Genomic DNA, 19,409 nt, shown 5'->3' on the forward strand with positions numbered 1-19,409 from the left:
ATATTTTATAGTGTACCATTTAAATTACCTTGTCATTTCTTTTCCTGTATTTATTTATTAAGATAGAGTCTCACTCTGTTGCCCAGGCGGGAGTAACAGTGGCATGATCTCAGCTCACTGCAACCTCCACCTGACAGGTTCACGTGATTCTCCTGCCTCAGCCTCCTGAATAACTGGGATGACAGGCATGTGCCACCACACCTGGCTATTTTTTTATTTTTATGTTTGTATTTTTAGTAGAGACAGGGTCTCACCATGTTGGCCAGGCTGCCTTGAACTCCTGACATCATGTGATCCACCTGCCTCAGCCGCCCAAAGTGCTGGGATTACAGGTATGAGCCCCCATACCTGGCTCTACTGTATTTATTTTTTCAGTTATATTCTTGGTAGTTGTCCTAGGGATTAGCCACAGTGCAGTTTGGCTCCCAGGAAGCCCCATCCTTAGGAGAAGGGGGAATGCTCCATATCAAGGAACCACCCCATGGAACAAAAGAACCTGAACAGCAGCCAATGAATTCCAGATTTTTCAGTCTACCCAAACGAGAAGAAATCAGGAAAGTAATTCTGGTAATATGACAAAACAAGGTTCTATAACATCCTCAAAAGACTACCCTAGCTCCCCAGCAATAAGTCCAATCCAAGAAGAAATCTCTGAATTACCAGATAAAGAATTCAGAGGATTGATTATTAAGCTACTCAAGGAGATACCCAAGAAGGATAAAAAAACAACTTAAAGAAGTTTTTAAAAAAAATACAAGATATCAATGAAAAATGCTCCAGAGAAATAGATATCAGAAAAAAAGAATCAAAACTTCAGGAAATGAAGGACACACTTAGAGAAATACAATAAAACAAGTAGAAGAACGAACTTTGGAGCTCAAACACAAGAATTTTGAATTAAGCCAATTAGATGAAGAAAAAATGATTTTTTAAAAATGAACAAAGCCTCCAAGAAATCTGGGATTATGTTAAACAACCACACCTAAGAATAATTGGTGTTTGTGAGAAAGAAGAGAATTCAAAAAGTTTGGAAAATATATTTGAGGGAATAATCAAGGAAAACTTCCCCAGCCTTACTAGAGAACTAGACATCCAAATACAAGAAGCTCAAAGAACACCTGAGAAATTCATCGTAAAAAGATCATCACCCAGGCACATAGTCATCAGGTTACCTAAAGTCAAGACAAAAAACAGAAGCTTAAGAGCTGTGAGGCAAAAGCATCAGGTAACCTATAAAGGAAAACCTATCACATTAACAGTAGATTCCTCAGCAGAAACCCTACAAGCCAGAAGGGATTGGGGTCCTATCTTTAGCCTCCTCAAACAAAATAATTGCCAGCTAAGAACTAAGCTTCATAAATGAAGGAGAGATAAATTATTTTTCAGACAAACAAATATTTAAACAGAATTCACCACTACCAAGCCAACACTACAAGAAATGCTAAAAGGAGTTCTAAATCTTGAAAGAAAACCTCAAAATACCAAAATAGAACCTCCTTAAAGCATAAATCTCATGGGACCTATAAAGCAATAACACACACACACACGGTATTCAGGCAACAACTAGCACAGTGAATATAACAGTACCTCACATCTCAATACTAACATTGAATGTAAATGGCATAAATGCTCCACTTAAAAGATACAGAATGGCAGAATGCATAAAAATAAACCAACCAAGTATGTGATATCTTCCTAACACATAAGGAGTCACATAAACTTAAGGTAAAGGAGTGATAAAAGATAGTCTATGCAAATGGAAACCCAAAGCAAGCAGCAATAGCTATTCTTATATTAGACAGAACAGACTTTAAAGCAACAACAGTTAAAAAACACAAAGAGGGACATTATATAATGATAAAAGGATCAGTCCAATAGAAAATATCACAATCCTAAATTTATATGCACCTAACACAGGGGCTCCTAAATTTATAAAACAATTATTACTAGACATAAGAGATGAGATAGATGGCAACACAATAACAGTGAGGGACTTCAATATTCCACTGACAGCACTAGACAGGTCATCAAGACAGAAAATCAATAAAGAAACAATGAACTTAAACTATACCCCAGAACAAATGGACTTAACATATATTTGCAGAACATTCTACCCAACAACTGCAGAATGTACATTCTTTTCACTAGCACATGGAACATTCTCCAATATAGATTATATGATAGGCCACAAACAAGTCTCAATAAATTTAAGAAACTGAAATTATATCAAGTACCCTCTCAGACCACAGTAAAATAATATCCTATGCAAATGGAATAATACATCTGGGCACAGAAATGTTAGTTGCATATATATTTAGGATTGTGATATTTTCTGTTGTACTGATCATTTTATCATTATATAATGTCCCTCCTTGTACTTTTTAACTTTGTTGCTTTAACATCTGTTCTCTCTAATATAAGAATAGCTACTCCTGCTTGCTTTGGGTTTGCATTTGCATGGGATATCCTTTGGAGTTCCAAACTCCAAGAAGAACCCTGAGAACTATACAAATACATGGAAATTAAATAATCTGCTCCCGAATGATATTTGGATCAACAATAAAATAAAGATGGAAATTTAAAAATTATTTGAACTGAATGATAATAGTAACACAACTTATCAAAACTTCTGGGACAAAAGCTGTGCTAAGAGAAAAGTTCATATCATTAAATGTCTACAGCAAAAAGTCTAAAAGATCACAAATAGATAATCTAACACCTCCAAGAACTAGAGAAATAAGAACAAATCAAACCCAAACCCAGAAGAATAAAAAAAATAACAAAGACCAGGACAGTACTAAAGAAAATTGAAGCAAAAAAGTACAAAGGACAAATTAAACGAAAACTTGTTCTTTGAAAAGATAAACAAAATTGATAGACCATTCACAAGATTAACCAAGAAAATAAGACCAAATAACCTCAATTAGAAATGAAACAGAAGATGTTACAACCAATACCACAGAAATACAAAAAAAATTATTCAAGTGTACTATGAACACCTTTATATGCACAAACTAGAAAATCTAGAGGAGATGAATAAATTCTTGAAAATATAAAACTGACTGGGTGTGGTGGCTCACGCCTGTAATCCCAGCACTTTGGGAGGCCAAGGCAGGCAGATCACCTGAGGTTGAGAGTTCGAGACCAGCTTGATCAACATGGAGAAACCCTGTCTCTACTAAAAATACAAAATTAGCTGGTGGTACACACCTGCAATCCCAGCTACTCAGGAGACTGAGACAGGAGAATTGCTTGAACCTGGGAGGCAGAGGTTGCAGTGAGCCAAGATCATGCCATTGCACTCCAGCCTGGGCAACGAGAGTGAAACTCTGTCTCAAGAAAACTAAAAAAGAAAACATAAAACCCTCCTAGAATAAATCAGGAAGAAGTAGAAACTCTGAACAGATCAATAATAAATAGTGAGATTAGAATAGTAATTTAAAAATAGCCAATAAAAAAAGTCCAGGACCAGATGGACTCACAGTTGAATTCTATCAGTTAGTCAAAGAAGAATTGGTACCAATCCTATTGCAACTATTCCAAGATAGAGAAAGAGGGAATCTTCCCTAATTCATTCTTTGAAGCCAGTATCACCCTAATACAAAACCAGGAAAGGCATTTAAAAAAAAGAAAATTACAGACCAATATCCCTGATGAACATAGATGCAAAATCCTCAACATAATACTACCTAACCAGATCCAACAGCATGCCAGAAAATAAAACACCATTTTCAAGTGGGTTTCATACCAGGGACACAGGGATGGTTTAATACATGAAAGTCAATAAATGTGATACATCACATAAACAGAATTAAGAACAAAAATCACATGATAATTTCAATAGATCCAGAAAAAGCATGTGATACAATCTAGCATCTCTTTATGATTAAAACCCTGAGCAAAGTCAGCATAGAAGGGACATATAAAAGCCACCTATGAAAAACCCACAGTCAACACTAAACTGAACAGGGAATATTTGAAAGCATTCCCCCTGAGAAATGGAAAAAGACAATGATGTCCACTTTCACCACTTCTATTCAACACAGTACTAGAATTCCTAGCCAGAGCAATCAGACAAGAGAAAGAAACAAAGGGCATCCAAATTGGTAAAGAGGAAGTCACACTGTTGGTTCATTGATATGATTGTATACCTAGAAAACCATAAAGACTCATCTAAAAAGCTCCTAGATCTAATAAATGAATTCAGTAAAAGGTCAGGGTACAAAATTGATGTACGCAAATCAGTAGCTACATGCCAACAATGACCAAGCTGAGAATAAAATCAAGAATTCAACCTCTTTTACAATAGCTGAAAAAAAATACTTAGGAATATATCTAACCAAGGAGGTGAAAGACATCCACAAGGAAAACTACAAAACACGGCTAAAAGAAATCACAGATGACACAAACAATTGTAAACACATTCCATGCTCATGGATGGGATCAATATTGTGAGAATCAATATTGTGAAAATGACCATACTGCCAAAAGCAATCTATAAATTCATGTAATTCCTACCAAAATACCATCATTCTTCACAGAACTAGAAAACACAAGCCTAAAATTTATATAGAACCAAAAAAGAATCTACATAGCCAAAGCAAGACTAAGCAAAAAGAAGAAATCTGGAGGCAACATATTACCCAACTTTAAACTAGCCAACATGGCAAAACCACATCTCTACTAATGTGGTAGTTCAGTTCAGTCAGAATGGTAGCAAAAATAAGGGAAAAATTAATACTTATAGGAAATAGGCACAAAACCCCCTTGGAAGGCCGGGAACTTTGCATAGCTTCAGAAAAGAATGGGCCAAAGTCGGCTAGTTCTTTTATCTTGAGGCTGAAAGCATAAGGCAGTTAACTGGGGAATACAAAGGAGTTTATCTAAATGGCTTGTCCCTAAGACCAACCTCTGTCCATTCTAACTTGACTGCCTCTTTCTGGGGGGTGGGGTGGGGGAAGGGGAGGTGGCAGAAGTAAATTATTCACAAATGGTGTTTGCTTTAGGCCTAGAAACCTGGCCTTTCATCTTTACTCTCCAGAGGTATTGAGGCAAAGCCCTTGTCATTTAATATGTGCTGAATAAAGGCCTGCAAGGCCAGGAGTTGGGGCCATGGCTACTATCTCTCTCAGGAGTATCTGATAGTGACCATAGACACCCCTGGCCCACTCTTTCACCGGAGATTTGTGTTTGAGTGAATTTGTTCATCTGGCAAATTCCAGACTGGATTAGGGTCTGGAGGTCAGACCCCAACAGCTGGTGCCCAATGTGGGGCAACCCTGACATACTAAAAATACAAAAAATAGCTGGGCATAGTGGCGCATGTCTGTAGTCTCAGCTACTCGGGAGGCTGAGGCAGAAGAATCACTTGAACCTGAGAGGCGGAGGTTACAGTGAGCTGCAATCATGCCACTGCACTCTGCCCTGGCAACAGAGTGAGACTCCATCTCAAAAAAAAAAAAAGAAAAATAGGCATGTAGATCAATGAAACAGAATAGAGAACTCATAAACAAAGCCAAATACAGCCACAGCAAACAAAAACATAAAGTGGGGAACAAAAACCCTATTCAACAAAGAGTGCTGAAATAATTGGCAAGCCAATTATGCAGATAAATGAAGTTGGGTCCTCATCTCTTACCTTATACAAAAATCAACTTAAGATGTATCAAAAAGTTAAATCAAAGATCTGAAACCATAAAAATTCCAGACGATAATATCAGAAAAATTTTTCTAGACATTGGGTTAGGGAAATAATTCATTACCAAGAATCCAAAAGCAAATGCAACAAAAACAAAGGTAAATAGATGGGACCTAATGATTAACCTAAAAAGCTTCTGCACAGCATAATAACAATAATAATAATCAGCACAGTAAACAGACAACCCACAGAGTAGGAGAAAATCTTTGCAGACTACGCATTTTATAAAGGACTAATTCCAGAATCTATAAAGAACTCAAATCAGCAAGAAAAAAAAAGCCTATCAAAAAATCAGCAAAGAACATGAATAGACAATCCTCAAAAGAAGTTAGACAAATGGCCAACAAATATATGAAAAAAATGCTCAACATACTAATTATCAGGGAAATGCAAATCAAAAACACAGAGAGATACCACCTTACTCCTGTAAGAATAGCTATAATTAAAAAATATTAAAAAAGCAAACAAACAGATGTTGCATGAATATAGTAAAAAGGGAACACTTCTACACTGCCGGTGGGAATATAAACGAGTAAACCACTATGGAAAACAATATGGAGATTCCTTAAATAACTAAAAGTAGAACTACCATTTGATCCAGCAATCCCACTACTGGGTATCTGCCCAGAGGAGATGAAGTCATTATATGAAAAAGAAGCTTGCACATGCATGTTTACAGCAGCACAATTCACAATTGCAAAAATATGGAACCAGTCTAAATGCTTATCAACCAATAAGTAAAGAAAATGTCTTATATATATATACCACAGAATACTATTCAACCATAAAAAGGAATAAAATAATGGTATTCACAGCAACCTGGATGGATGTGGAGGCCATTATTCTAAGTGAAGTAACTCAGGAATGGAAAATAAAACATTGTATGCTCTCACTTATAAGTGGGAGCTAAGCTATGAGGATGCAAAGGCATAAGAATGATACGAAGGACTTTGGGGACTTTGGGGAAATGGGTGAAGTGGGGTGAGGGATAAAAGACAACACATTGAGGACAGTGTACACTGCTCGGGTGACGGGTGCACAAAAATCTCAGAAATCACCACTAAAGAACTTTTCCATGCAACCACCTGTCCCCTCAAAACTATTGAAATAAAAATTTTATTTAAATGAAAAGCAGCCAAAAAGAAGAAACTAGAAAAAGTAGTGGAAACTAAACCCAAAGTAGGTAAAAGGAAGGGAATAGTAAAGATTAAACAAAAATAAATGAAACAGCAGCAAAATAGAGAGCCGCTTACTCATTCTGCATTGCTAGGGCTGTATTCATTCTATAACAGTAGATTTGAGTAATTGGAACAGAACATATGACTCACAAAGTCTAAAATATGCCCTATCTAGCCCTTTAACAAAAGGTTTAGAAGAATTCTGGTTTCTGCTCCAACACGTAAAAGCTTCAAAGTCTTCACTCCCATTCTTACAATAAGACAAAAGGTGAGACTGAAAATCAATGACTTTTCTTAGACCTGTTAAAAAATTAAGGTCACAGAACAAACTGCCACCCAGAAATCTAGAGAGAAGAAAATACAGAGAACCACAGCTGCTATCAGCTTACCTGGAGCAGAAGACATTGGATCCATAAACTGGTCTGAACACTTAAGTGGTAATCTTGACCAACTGCTAGAGTCTGAGTGTAGACTTGCTCTAAACTGAGAAAACCCTTGGGGGTCCAGTCTTGGGGGTCTTTCACACTTTGATGTGCTTTACTTCCAGGAACCACCCCAGGCTTTCATGGAGATGACCCAGAATGACATCATCACATTTTAGTCAGGGAGAAGTATGTTGAAATATACCCAAAGCAATCTTTATAAGAACCAGTGCTTCTAGTGAAATGATGCTACCAGATCTTTTGATAGCAAAAGAAAGGGCAAATACCCAATCCCAGCCCCCTCTAGCTTCTCTATCTCACCCAAGAGGAGAAATGTAAAAGGCTAAGAAGCATTTCTGAAGGTCAAAGTCCAAAGACTCAGGCCCACAAAATGACTTAGAGTTAATCATAAAATTATAGAGTGATTTTTCTCCAACCGGACCTTACCACAACAACTGCAAGCCTCCAGTATAATACCAATAGATTTCAACCAAAAAAGTGACAGGACACAGATTCTATCTAAGAAGTTCTTAGGAAAACCTAACGATAAGAAGGAAGAAAAATACAAGTACACCTGAGGAAACTGAATCCACTAGCACTTACTGTTTCAGCAAACATTAAACACAGTCCAGCTTCTGGTCAGATTACCATTATAACTTGTCTATTATCCCATACAATATACTCAGTTTTTGGCAAAAGATTGCCAGGCAAGCTAAAGTGCAAGAAAAAGCAGTCTGAAGAGACAAAGCAATAATCTCCCATCAAAACCACATTCGGGGGAGGGGAAGTGGAAGAAAAGAATAACAAAAATATTCTGGCTGGACATGGGGGCTCAAGCCTGTAATCTTAGCACTTTGGGAGACTGAGACAGGTGGATCTCCTGAGGTCAGGAGTTTGAGATCAGCCTGGCCAACATAACAAAACCCCAACTCTACTAAAAATACAAAAATTAGCCAGATGTGGTGGCAAGTGCCTGTAATCCCAGCTAATCGGGAGGCTGAAGCATGGAGAATTGCTTGAACTTGGAAGGCAGTGGTTATAGTGAGCTGAGATCATGCCACTGGACTACAGCCTGGGTGACAGAGCGAGACTCCATCTCAAAAAAAAAAGAAAAAAGAAAAGAAGGAAAGAAAATATCCTGGAATTAGTGGTAATGGTTGCATAACTTTGTTAATATACCAAAAACCACTAAATTATATGCTTCAAAAGGGTGAATTCTATGTTCTGTGAATATCTCAATTTAAAAAATCACCACTTACAAAAAGACTTACATAATTATTTATAACTATTTCCAAAATGAAGGTTTTCCTATATTCTTTACACTCACACAATTGGTGAAAAATAACATCAAATTATAGAATAAAATACATCTATGGTAGTTGTGAAAACTAATGATAAATTTTAAGAATATTCTCATTGCATTATTTGCTACTCATAACATGAACGGTAAAAAGTAAATACATTATCTCACTTTTTTCATTCAATACATATATACTAAATTCTGCCTCATATAAGGAACTGTACCATGTTGCTGGGTTATAAAAATGAATTTGATGAGCCCTTCCAACTTAGAAAAAGCTACTGGAGATTCACATATGTAACTGTGAAATAAGGTCATGTGTAAAAAGTGCCAAACAAAGGCTATACAAAGTACAGTGGAGTCCAAGATTAAAGGAGAGGTTTTTTTTTTTTTAATTATTATACTTTAAGTTCTGGGATACATGTGCAGAACATGCAGGTTTGTTACATAGGTATGCATGTGCCATAGTGGTTTGCTACACCCATCAACCTGTCATCCACATTAAGTAATTATCCTAATGCCATCCCTCCCCTAGCACCCCACGCCCCAACAGGCCCCAGTGTGTGATGTTCCCGCCCTGTGCCCATATGTTCTCATTGTTCAACTCCCACTTATGAGTGAGAACATGTGGTGTTTGGTTTCTGTTCCTATGTTAGTTTGCTGAGAATGATAGTTTCCAGCTTCATCCATGTCCCTGCAAAGGACATGAACTCATTCTTTTTATGGCTGGATATTATCCCATGGTGTATATGTGCCATATTTTCTTTATCCAGTCTATCATTGATGGGCATTTTGGTTGGTTCCAAGTCTTTGCTATTGTGAACAGTACTGCAATAAACATACATGTACATGTGTCTGTATAGTAGAATGATTCATAAACCTTTGGGTATATACCCAGTAACAGGATTACTGGGTCAAATGGTATTTCTGGTTCTAGATCCCTGAGGAATCACTGCACTGTCTTCCACAATGGTTGAACCAATTTACACTCCCATCAACAGTGTAAAAGTGTTCCTGTTTTTAGGAGAGCATTTCTAACTGAGGTGTCTAATAAAGGCTTCATGGGAAAGGTGGCAGTGGAATTGGGCGTTTGTTCAGCTAACTCAGGCCTACATTTGCAGTGCTTACTATGTTCAGGAAGTGTACCAGGTGCCAGGGAAACAACAATAAGGATGAAGTGAATTATCTCACTTATTATGTGATAATACCCAGAAGAATAAAAGTGTGTGTGTGTGTGTGTGTGTGTGCACGAGCGCATTTACATATTTCCATATAACTAAAACAATGCGTAAGTTAATAAGAACACTCTTGAAGGATGAGTGGATTTTAATAAAGAAGCATAAATGCTTTCAATGGCTCCCTGTAACCCTTCAGAAAAATTTTAACTACCAAAATATGACCTCAAGGTTCCTCATGATTAGCTTCTGAATAAATTCCAAGTGACTTCCCCTACTATTTCTTTATTACATTTATATATGTAGGTTATTCTACCCTTTCCTATTGTTTTCCATTCTTTCCTTTCATTCATCTATCCATTTAAGTAGTGACAGCCTACTATATTGCAAGGCAATGTATACAGTGGTGCATAAGATAAACAGAACAAATACAGTTCCAGCCCTTGTGAAGTTTATATTCTGTAGACAATTAAAGACATGGAACGAATTAGATAACTGTTTAATTGTATTTGATATATGTAGTAGTCTATGAGAGTATAATGAGGGCTTTACTCCTTTATTACTTTGAGGGATTCAACTTTATGTGCAGGAATTAGCCAGAAGTACCCTAGATACCTTGCTAAGGCACACGCATGTTAGAGGATGGAAGATAAACCCTTAAAACATGCAAAGGCCTGCCACCTTTGTGAAGTTTCTAGGAGTCCATTAGTTGGGGCATGCATGGCACAGCAATTCTACCAAGGTGAAGGGCAAGTTGCTTCAACCTGCACACTCTACCACTGAGAAAGAGACACATAGGCCACTTTGGATTCAGATTGTGACATATACCATAGTTGAATGCTCTACTTTGAGTCACTTACTGCATAACCCATAGTTTTGAATGGATTCCAGAACAAGAGAAGCTTCTGTTGCAGCTCTAAACTTCTATGCAAGCTGATATTGGGCCATATGACTCAGCAGACTGAATGGTGCTGAAAGAGCACATTAGAATGTTCTCACAGTAGCAAATAAAAAATGCCATGGCAATACCCTTAGGATTTGGGGGAAAAGCCAACCATTTTCTGTTGATAAATATTATACTTCTGAAAAACAGTTCAGGGGTTGCTACTGGGCCCCCAGGACTGAATACCTAAGAATCACCAAGTAGTCATGTGACATGAGCTGTCCATAGAGGGTTACAGTATTATCTGACTCAGGACCACAATGCTGTAAATCAGCTATACAAGATCAGGCTCAAGCAGTTCTCAAGACACAAGTTGCATGGGTAAGTGACTCAGACACCCTCAGTATCAGTGGGTTCTACATTCCTGGATTCAACTAAATGATGATCAAAATATTCAGAAAAAAATAATACAAATTAAAAGAATCAATATAGTATCATAACCATTTATATAGCATTTACATTTTACTAGATATTTTAAGTAATCTAGAGTGATTTAAAGTCTAGGCCAGGCATGGTGGCTCACAACTGTAATCCCAGCACTTTGAGAGGCCAAGCGGGTGAAATCACCTGAGGTCAGGAGTTCAAGACCAACCTGGCCAACATGGTGAAACCCCATCTCTACTAAAGATACAAAAAAATTAGCCAGGCATGGTGGCACATGCCTGTAATCCCAGGTACTCAGGAGGCTGAGGCAGGAGAATCACTTGAACTGGGAGGTGGAGATTGCAGTGAGCTGAGATCATGCCACTGAACTCCAACCTGGGCAACAAGAGCAAAATTTCATCTCAAAAAAAAAAAGTATATAGGAAGATGTGCATAGTATATACACATATATTATGCAATTTTATATAAGGGATATGAGCACATACAGATTTTGGTATCCACAGTGATCCTGAAAACAATCCCCCACAGATACTGAGGAATAGTACTTACTCCTACTATTGCATTAATATCTCTACCTCAATCTACACATATGGCCTTATGGAGATTTCCCTATGACATGTGACTGAGGAAGAGAAAATTTGGTCCTCATTTTGTTTCCAGACAGGTTTCGTTGGAGGCCTCATTTCGTCTCCAAAATACGTTGTTATTACCAAAAGCAGTACCTCATTTAACACATGATAGGTTTTATTTTCAAGACAGGCAAAACACCATCTTCTTTTCCTTTCTCTCTCTCTCTCTCTCTCATATAATATATATCCATATATATATATATATATACACACACACACACACACACACACACATATACATACATACACACACACACACACACTCTCATATATATATATATATATATATATGAGAGGAAGATGTGCATAGGATATATACAAATATTATCCCATTTTGTGTAAGGGATATGAGCATGTACAGATAGATTTTGGTATCCACGGGGATCCTGGAAACATTCCCCCACAGATACTGAGGAATGACTGTACTTATATATACACATACACTTACTTATCTATACATATACATATACATACATACATATATGAGAGAGAGAGAAAGGGAAAGAAGATGGTATTTTGCCTGTCTTGAAAATAAAACCTATCGTGTTAAAGTGGGTAGTACTTTTAGATGCTATGCATATATATGAGAGAGAAAGATGATAAATTTTAAGAATTAAAAAATATATATGTATATCCTATTAGTTCTGTCCTTCTAAGAGAACCCTAATACAATGTATAAACTAATTCTATAGGAATCAGCAAAATTTAGTAATTGATGATAAAGAAGTTTGGGGAAGAGGTATGAGGAGAGATCGCTCTGAATAGGCATAGATTCTGGTGTTATTTGTGTTCCATATGAATGTCCCAAAAAAGGGTATCCATTGCAGAAAATGTTCTCAATAATCAGGACAAAGTGTTTCATTCTATGGCTAATACTTAGCCTCTTTCTCTAGGCATGACAATGTTTACTTTATGGGCTCATGACGACAGTGGCCATAGCGATAATACCTATGCTCAATAATGCAGATTTTCTTCCTCCTCCAACCCCTATGCAAAGCTGATCTTGTTAGAGTCACTGCTAGGTGCACAAGATTTCAACAGCAGGTACCAAAAGGAATCAACAAGCTACCTGATAGTAGGTTGTTTACAATGGATTCTTCTATCACAGGGAATGTATATATTAATGTACTCACAAAATATAGGCAATGCAATGTATATATTAATGTACTCACAAAAATAAATCTGAAGCACCAGTCAGTGCATGATTATTAATGTACTCACAAAAATAAAAAAAGAAATGTGGTCTCCAGTGTTGGTGGTGGGGACTGGTGGGAGGTGCTTAGATCATGGCGGGTAGATCCCTCATGAATAGCTTGGTGCTATTCCCTTTATAAGTGAGCTCTACCTCTGAGTTCACATGAGATCAGGTTGTTTAAAAGTGTATGGATCCTCCCCCTTCTCTTTCTTGCTCCCACTCTCACCATGTGAGACACCTGCTCCCTTTCAACCTTCATCATGATTGTAAGCTCCCTGGGGCCTCCCCAGACACCAAGCAGATGCCAGCACCATGCTTCCTGCAAAGCCCGTGGAACGATGAGTGAATTAAATCTCTTTTCTTTATAAATTACCCAGCCTCAGGTATTCCTTTTCAGCAATGCAAAAACAGCCTAATACAGTACCCTATCTAACATATGATAGGTTTTATTTTCAAGACATGAAAAGCACCATCTTCTTTCTCATATTCTCTTCTGCAATGTGACCTTCACGCTATCCCATGGGACTTTCTCCATCCACTTGAATCTGGGGAAGTACTGTGACAACTTTTACCATTTTAATATTGCAAAATTGATGCTATGCCCTTAATCAACCTAAGCTCTCATTTCCCTGCCTCTTAGAAGCTAGCTGCCATGTATAATTTCCTGAACCCACTATGCTCTGGAAAGCCTGGAGCATGAGATGCCAGTAGAAAAGAGAGAACAAGAAGCACCACGACACCAGACATGTCAGTCAAGGCTTTTGATGACTTCAGCCCTAGCCATTATCTTTCTGTAACTGCATGACACTAAATAACAACTGCCCAGTTGGTCCCAGTCAATCCACAGAACTGCCAGCAATAATAATGTTGTTTTAAGCCAGTAAGCTTGAGGTTCATTTGTTCCACAGCAAATTATGTAGTTATGTATTACGTATTATGTATTAGGTATGCTAGTTATGTATAACTAACTATATTTTTGACCAATGAACTGATTTTAAGACAAAAGGAGCATAGGAATGGCTTCATTCACTGACCATAACATATACCCCACCATTCTAAAGCAGTTTACTTAATTAGAATGACCTACTGAAGTCTCAAATATAGTGCTAGATTGGGCAGCACAATGTGTGTTGTATCAGTCTTACAAGATCAATATCCAATCTGAAGCACCAGTCAGTGCATGATGCCATATTTTCCATAACCAGAATACATGTATCCAGGAACCAAGGGCAAGTGGCCCTCCTATCATTTCCCCAATGAGTCTCACAATTTTTATGTTGCTGTTGTTCACCAAAGCAAGATAAGTGAACTATATTGAATTGTCTGTTGCCAACTTGGGATTATCACTCAGGCATTATCATTACCCCTTTCTAAATTGTCCTTCATAACATAGCAGAGTTTGCTAGTAAGAACACAAGATTTAGAAACCAGAAAGAAGAGACCATTATTCTTCAGGAGATAGTTGCAAGGAGAAGCATGTACAGAGATCTAGCGTGAGGTCTGACACAACTTCTGGGTGAGTTTCTTGAGACACTCTTGAGTAGGTGCTATAAAAAGAACTGATAAGAGCTTCCTAGAGGTTCTTGAGATTTGCAGTAGTTTTTGGACAAGGTACAGTCACCTGTTTTATTGCTGAAGACTGCGATATTTGGTGACAGCTCCCCTGACTTGCTACCTCACTCTTGCAACAGGTATCTAAACCTCAAATGACCTATACGAAACCCTTTTTACTTAGAATACAGAGTGTGATTTGTTTCCTGACGGGACCTTAACTGATATACTTTACAACATTTAACTTTTTATTCTGCAAATATATTTAACATTCAGCCCAGAAAACTTCAGTGTAGTACAATAAAGAACACAGAGCATACAGAATGGGAAAAAATTGGAGCTAGGCAATCATGTTCATTGTTGTCATTTGGGTAACCACCATCCTGAATCTGAAATCATTTTACCAACCCTATTAGGTTGGCAAGTTATTAATTTGGCCATCTTTCAATTCTTCAGACATGCTAAGTCATCTCTTTTGTTCTTAGGCCTTCAGATTAATGTTTCACCACTGATGAGGCTCTTCCCCTGCCTTTCACAGGGCTGGTTTCTTCTTGTCTTTCAGGTTTCAGCTTAAGTATCACCACCCAGAGCAGGCTTTCTCTGACTACAACATCCAAAGCTATGTCCTTACCCTGACACTTCTCTCATGGTATCCTGCTTTCTCCTTTTGTGCCATTTATTATAATTTTTCATTATATATTTATCTGTTTACTTGCAAATTGTCTATCTCTTCTATCAGACTGTAAGTTCCACAGAAAGCACGAACCATGTCTGTTTCTCTCACTATTGAATACCCAGCAGCTAGCACAATGTCTAATATACAGTATCGTTCATTAAAATTTGTGGAATAAATAAATAGTTTGGCATCCTGTCCTCTCAAAGACGGTATTTAGCCTTTTCCTCCTACAAACCCAAGAGATTATCTTTTGTACTGTCCTTTTTGCACACTGATGACTCAGAAGACTTACCATAGAAAAAAAGAGCCTAAAGTCAGAAGACATCATTTGGAGTGTTATTCTTTGAGATTCTTTCCTAAAGCTCACACTATCAGTCTCTATAAATGTTATATTGCAAGTTAACAGCATAAGTCAAATTTTTTTAAAAAAGCTCATTTCCTATGGGTAATTTTGGCCAGGTGTTAATTTTGATGGGTCTCAGAGGTAGCTTAAAGCATTGAAACAGAAAGAAACTGAGATGTAAGGTATATTACAAAATTTCTGAATTGAAAAATTAACTTTAAAAGGGAGACAAAAGGAGGTATAGCCTTGTCTTACTTTTAGATAGTTACTGAAGAGATTTCAGACTGAACCTCTACTGTGGCCAAAATTAAGCTCCTACTCCCTTTCTAAATTTCCAGTTATGTTTGAACCTGTCTATGGCTTTCACTTCTCACAGTTACACTGAAAAATAAGCAGGAAAAAACCTTAAGGACATGCTTATATTTGGATACTTTAAAAAAATTTAGTCATCTATTGAAAGGCATTATTACTAAGAAAATTCTTATCACAGCCTGACATCTTCAGTACTGTACATGAGAAACTAATTGCATCATTGACAGATACCCACCTCTTTAGCTGTTTCCATATGTAGGTCCTGGAATGGCTCTTTCTCTCTAGACATTTTCTCATGTTCTTTTCTAAAGATTACATAATGAGTCTCCTGGGTCTCTGTGGGAGGAAGGAAGAACAGGGCAAAACAAAAATATATATATAATAAAAAAAAAGATGATATATTAGAACTGTCAAATAAAATAAAATATAACTTACTTAGCAACAAAAACCATTTATGTAACTAGTTCCTTACCCCTGTATCTTCATGGGTTCTAACATCAGCATAAACTGATCATTTAAAGTCATCTTCATGGGCTGGGCACGGTGGCTCAAGCCTGGAATCCCAGCACTTTGGGAGGCCGAGGTGGGTGGATCACGAGGTCAAGAGATCGAGACCATCCCGGTCAACATGGTGAAACCCCATCTCTACTAAAAATACAAAAATTAGCTAGTCATGGTGATGCACGCCTGTAGTCCCAGCTACTCGGGAGGCTGAGGCAGGAGAATTGCTTGAACCCAGAAGGCGGAGGTTGTGGTGAGCCGAGATCATGCCATTGCACTCCAATCTGGATAACAACAGCGAAACTCCGTCTCAAAAAAAAAAAAAAGTCATCTTTATTATTATCATCTTGACAACATTTACATACTTTGTCAGTATAGAAAAAGTTCATGCTTTAATTAGATTAATTGTAATAGCAGTATAAAAATTCTCTTTAGGTCCAGGTGTGGTGGCTCATGCCTGTAATCCCAGCATTTTGGAAGGCTGAATTACAAGGTGGATTACAAGGTCAGGAGTTCAAGACCAGCCTGGCCAATATGGTGAAACCCTGTCTCTACTAAAAATACAAAAATTATCCAGGCATGGTGGCGGGTGCCTGTAGTCCCAGCTACTCAGAAAGCTGAGGCAGGAAAATGGCTTGAACCTGGTGGCAGAGGTTGCAGTGAGCAGAGATCACACCACTGCACTCCAGCCTGGGTGACACCGCAAGACCCCATCTTAAAAAAAATTTTTTTTTTCTTTAAAAGTGTTAAACAAGTTTCACATTGAAACTATCTAGCTTAGCCTTAGTTTACCATTGTGTTTTTATACGGATTTACTAGTAATGACACTTTCTTTATTCATAGAAATAATAACTTGAACAGTGCTTCTCTGTTTAAAGATGCTATCACATGTATTCTCTCATTTTTATCTCAAAAACTTGAATAATGAAGAGCTAGAAATATAAACTAATTATAACAATAGATGCACTACCATGCATGGGTGGTTTTGTGATATTTTTAAATAGTTCTTGGATATAGTGAGTCGTATTTGGGGAAATAAACCAACATAACAAGGCAAAGAGTATACAAACGTCCTAAGTTTAGTGTACATATCTTTTAAAGTATATCTATTGAATTCTATTCCTTTTCTTGAAATAATCTTTAACAAAAATTTGAAAGATAAACACCATTCCTGTTGTTTTTTCTTAAGAATTCATAAAATACATCAATATATGGCTTCCTGGTTAATATTACATTACCCTTCTCCTATTTCTTTGCTAGTAAGTTCTTAAATTTTAGATTTTAAGATAGTGGATAGGGCTGAGCTCTGGCAAAACTCAAGATACAGGTAACCACAATGGCAATATAATAAACTATTTAAAATTGGGCATTAATTTTTTTGAGATGAAGTCTTGCTATGTTGCTCTAGCTGATCTTCACACTCCTGGGTCCAAGCAATCCTCTCAGCCTGCAGAGTAGCTGAAACTAAAGAAGTATGTCACTGCACTCAGCTATTTAATTTTTGTAATGGAGAAAATAAAATTGTTCTTTCTGTAATAATAGCTGGTATATGGTACAACATATTAAGTACTATTTGAATTCTATTTTGTAAAATGCTGTCAGAAAATGGGCTTCAAATAAAAATAAAGGGAGTAATAAACATGTCAGTAATGTAAGCAGAATAATACAAAGCAAAGATGGAAACAGATGACAAGGCACCTTTGTTCCTTCACAAAAGTTGTTAAAATTACCTCCCTGTCCTCCTTCCCTCCAGGGTCAAGACATACGTTTTTTCATTGTAAAAGTTTGGGACATCCAGAAAAGTATAAAGAATGTATATTTATTGGTCTTAATTATCTCAATTCTATCTTAAATAATCATTGCTAACATTTTAGTTTACATCCCCCTATTTTATATATATGTACAATTTTATCTATATTATGGACAATTTGTACTGTATATATGCAATTAGAATTGAATTGTATTGTATTTACATTTGGTACTTGTTTTGGTCATTACATATCCACATTTTCTTCTATCATCAATTAGTCTTTTAAAATAAGAAACGTGATTCTTGGGAGTAGGTAGGAAGATTGTCAAAACATATCCGCAACCATGTAAATGATAATAATAGGTGTGGTTACTTAAAAAAATCAACGCACCTGTAAGAAAATTAGTATGCACATGAGATACTTGGCTAATTAACATATAAATATATCAGCTCTTTATTAATATATACTTTTAAAAACTTTTCTTAGGCCAGGTGCAGTGGCTCAAGTATGTAATCCCAGTTTAGGAGGCCAAGGTGGATGGTCAGGAGTTGAGGTCAGGAATTCAAGACCAGCCTGGCCAACATGGTGAAACCTAGTCTCTACTAAAAATAGAAAAATCAGCCAGGCATGGTGGCATGTGTCCTAATTCCAGCTTCTCAGGAGGCTGACACAGGAGAATCACTTGAACGTGTACCACTGCACTCCAGCCTGTGCAACAGAGATTCCATCTCAAAAAAAAAAAAAATCTTAAATTACTAATGTTACTTTGCTCTTTGCATTACATAGTCAAATTGTCCTATGAATATACCTCTAATACTTTGGTATATATTCTTCCAATTATAATGTGATTTTTCAGGTGTCTAGCATCTTACCATATAAATTTATAATTTCATCAATACCCTCTCATTGGGCATTTAAACTATATACTGTATTTTATTATCAATAAATGTGTTTTGCAGATCACTGAACATAAATCTTCTAGTCCTTCAACAAAAACATGCTAAATATACCATACCCTATTCTTGTATATGTATATATATCATTAAGGATTCATGAATTTCAAATCTTAACTTCTTTGGACTTCAGTTTTCTTATCCGTAAAATTAGAATTGGCTCAGAGTTCTAATATGTTCCAATTCTAAGAACAGCAACAGTAGCAACAACAAAAATTGAGTTTTAAACATAGTAGATTCTTAATGATTGGGGTGAAACAATTTGTGAATTCTTAGAAGATACAAGATATAATGCATGTCTTTTAAATGACTATAAAGAGGTTGTATGTGGAGAGGGCATACAAAGAATTATACAGAGGAATTCTGTTTCTGGAATATCAGTTTTACATCAAGATTTG

The 19,409-nt window shown here is 36.9% G+C and overlaps 1 long non-coding RNA gene across 8 annotated transcripts in view; it reads right to left on the minus strand.

Moving 5' to 3' along the window:
* Positions 1 to 19,409, minus strand: part of LOC103792869 (uncharacterized) — a 40,870-nt gene that overhangs the window by 19,548 nt on the left and 1,913 nt on the right. For 2 of the 8 annotated variants that reach the window (XR_013533043.1, XR_013533036.1), the window contains exons 2-3: positions 16,279 to 16,616; positions 16,042 to 16,142 (exon numbers count right to left, since the gene is read on the minus strand). This is a non-coding gene — a long non-coding RNA (uncharacterized LOC103792869). The remainder of the gene's footprint in view (positions 1 to 16,041; positions 16,143 to 16,278; positions 16,617 to 19,409) is intronic. The other 6 variants (XR_013533038.1, XR_013533045.1, XR_013533044.1 and 3 more) reach the window with 3 other exon arrangements.

This window comes from Callithrix jacchus, chromosome 1 (genome assembly GCF_049354715.1).
Source record: "Callithrix jacchus isolate 240 chromosome 1, calJac240_pri, whole genome shotgun sequence".
Taxonomy (NCBI): Eukaryota; Metazoa; Chordata; class Mammalia; order Primates; family Cebidae; genus Callithrix; species Callithrix jacchus.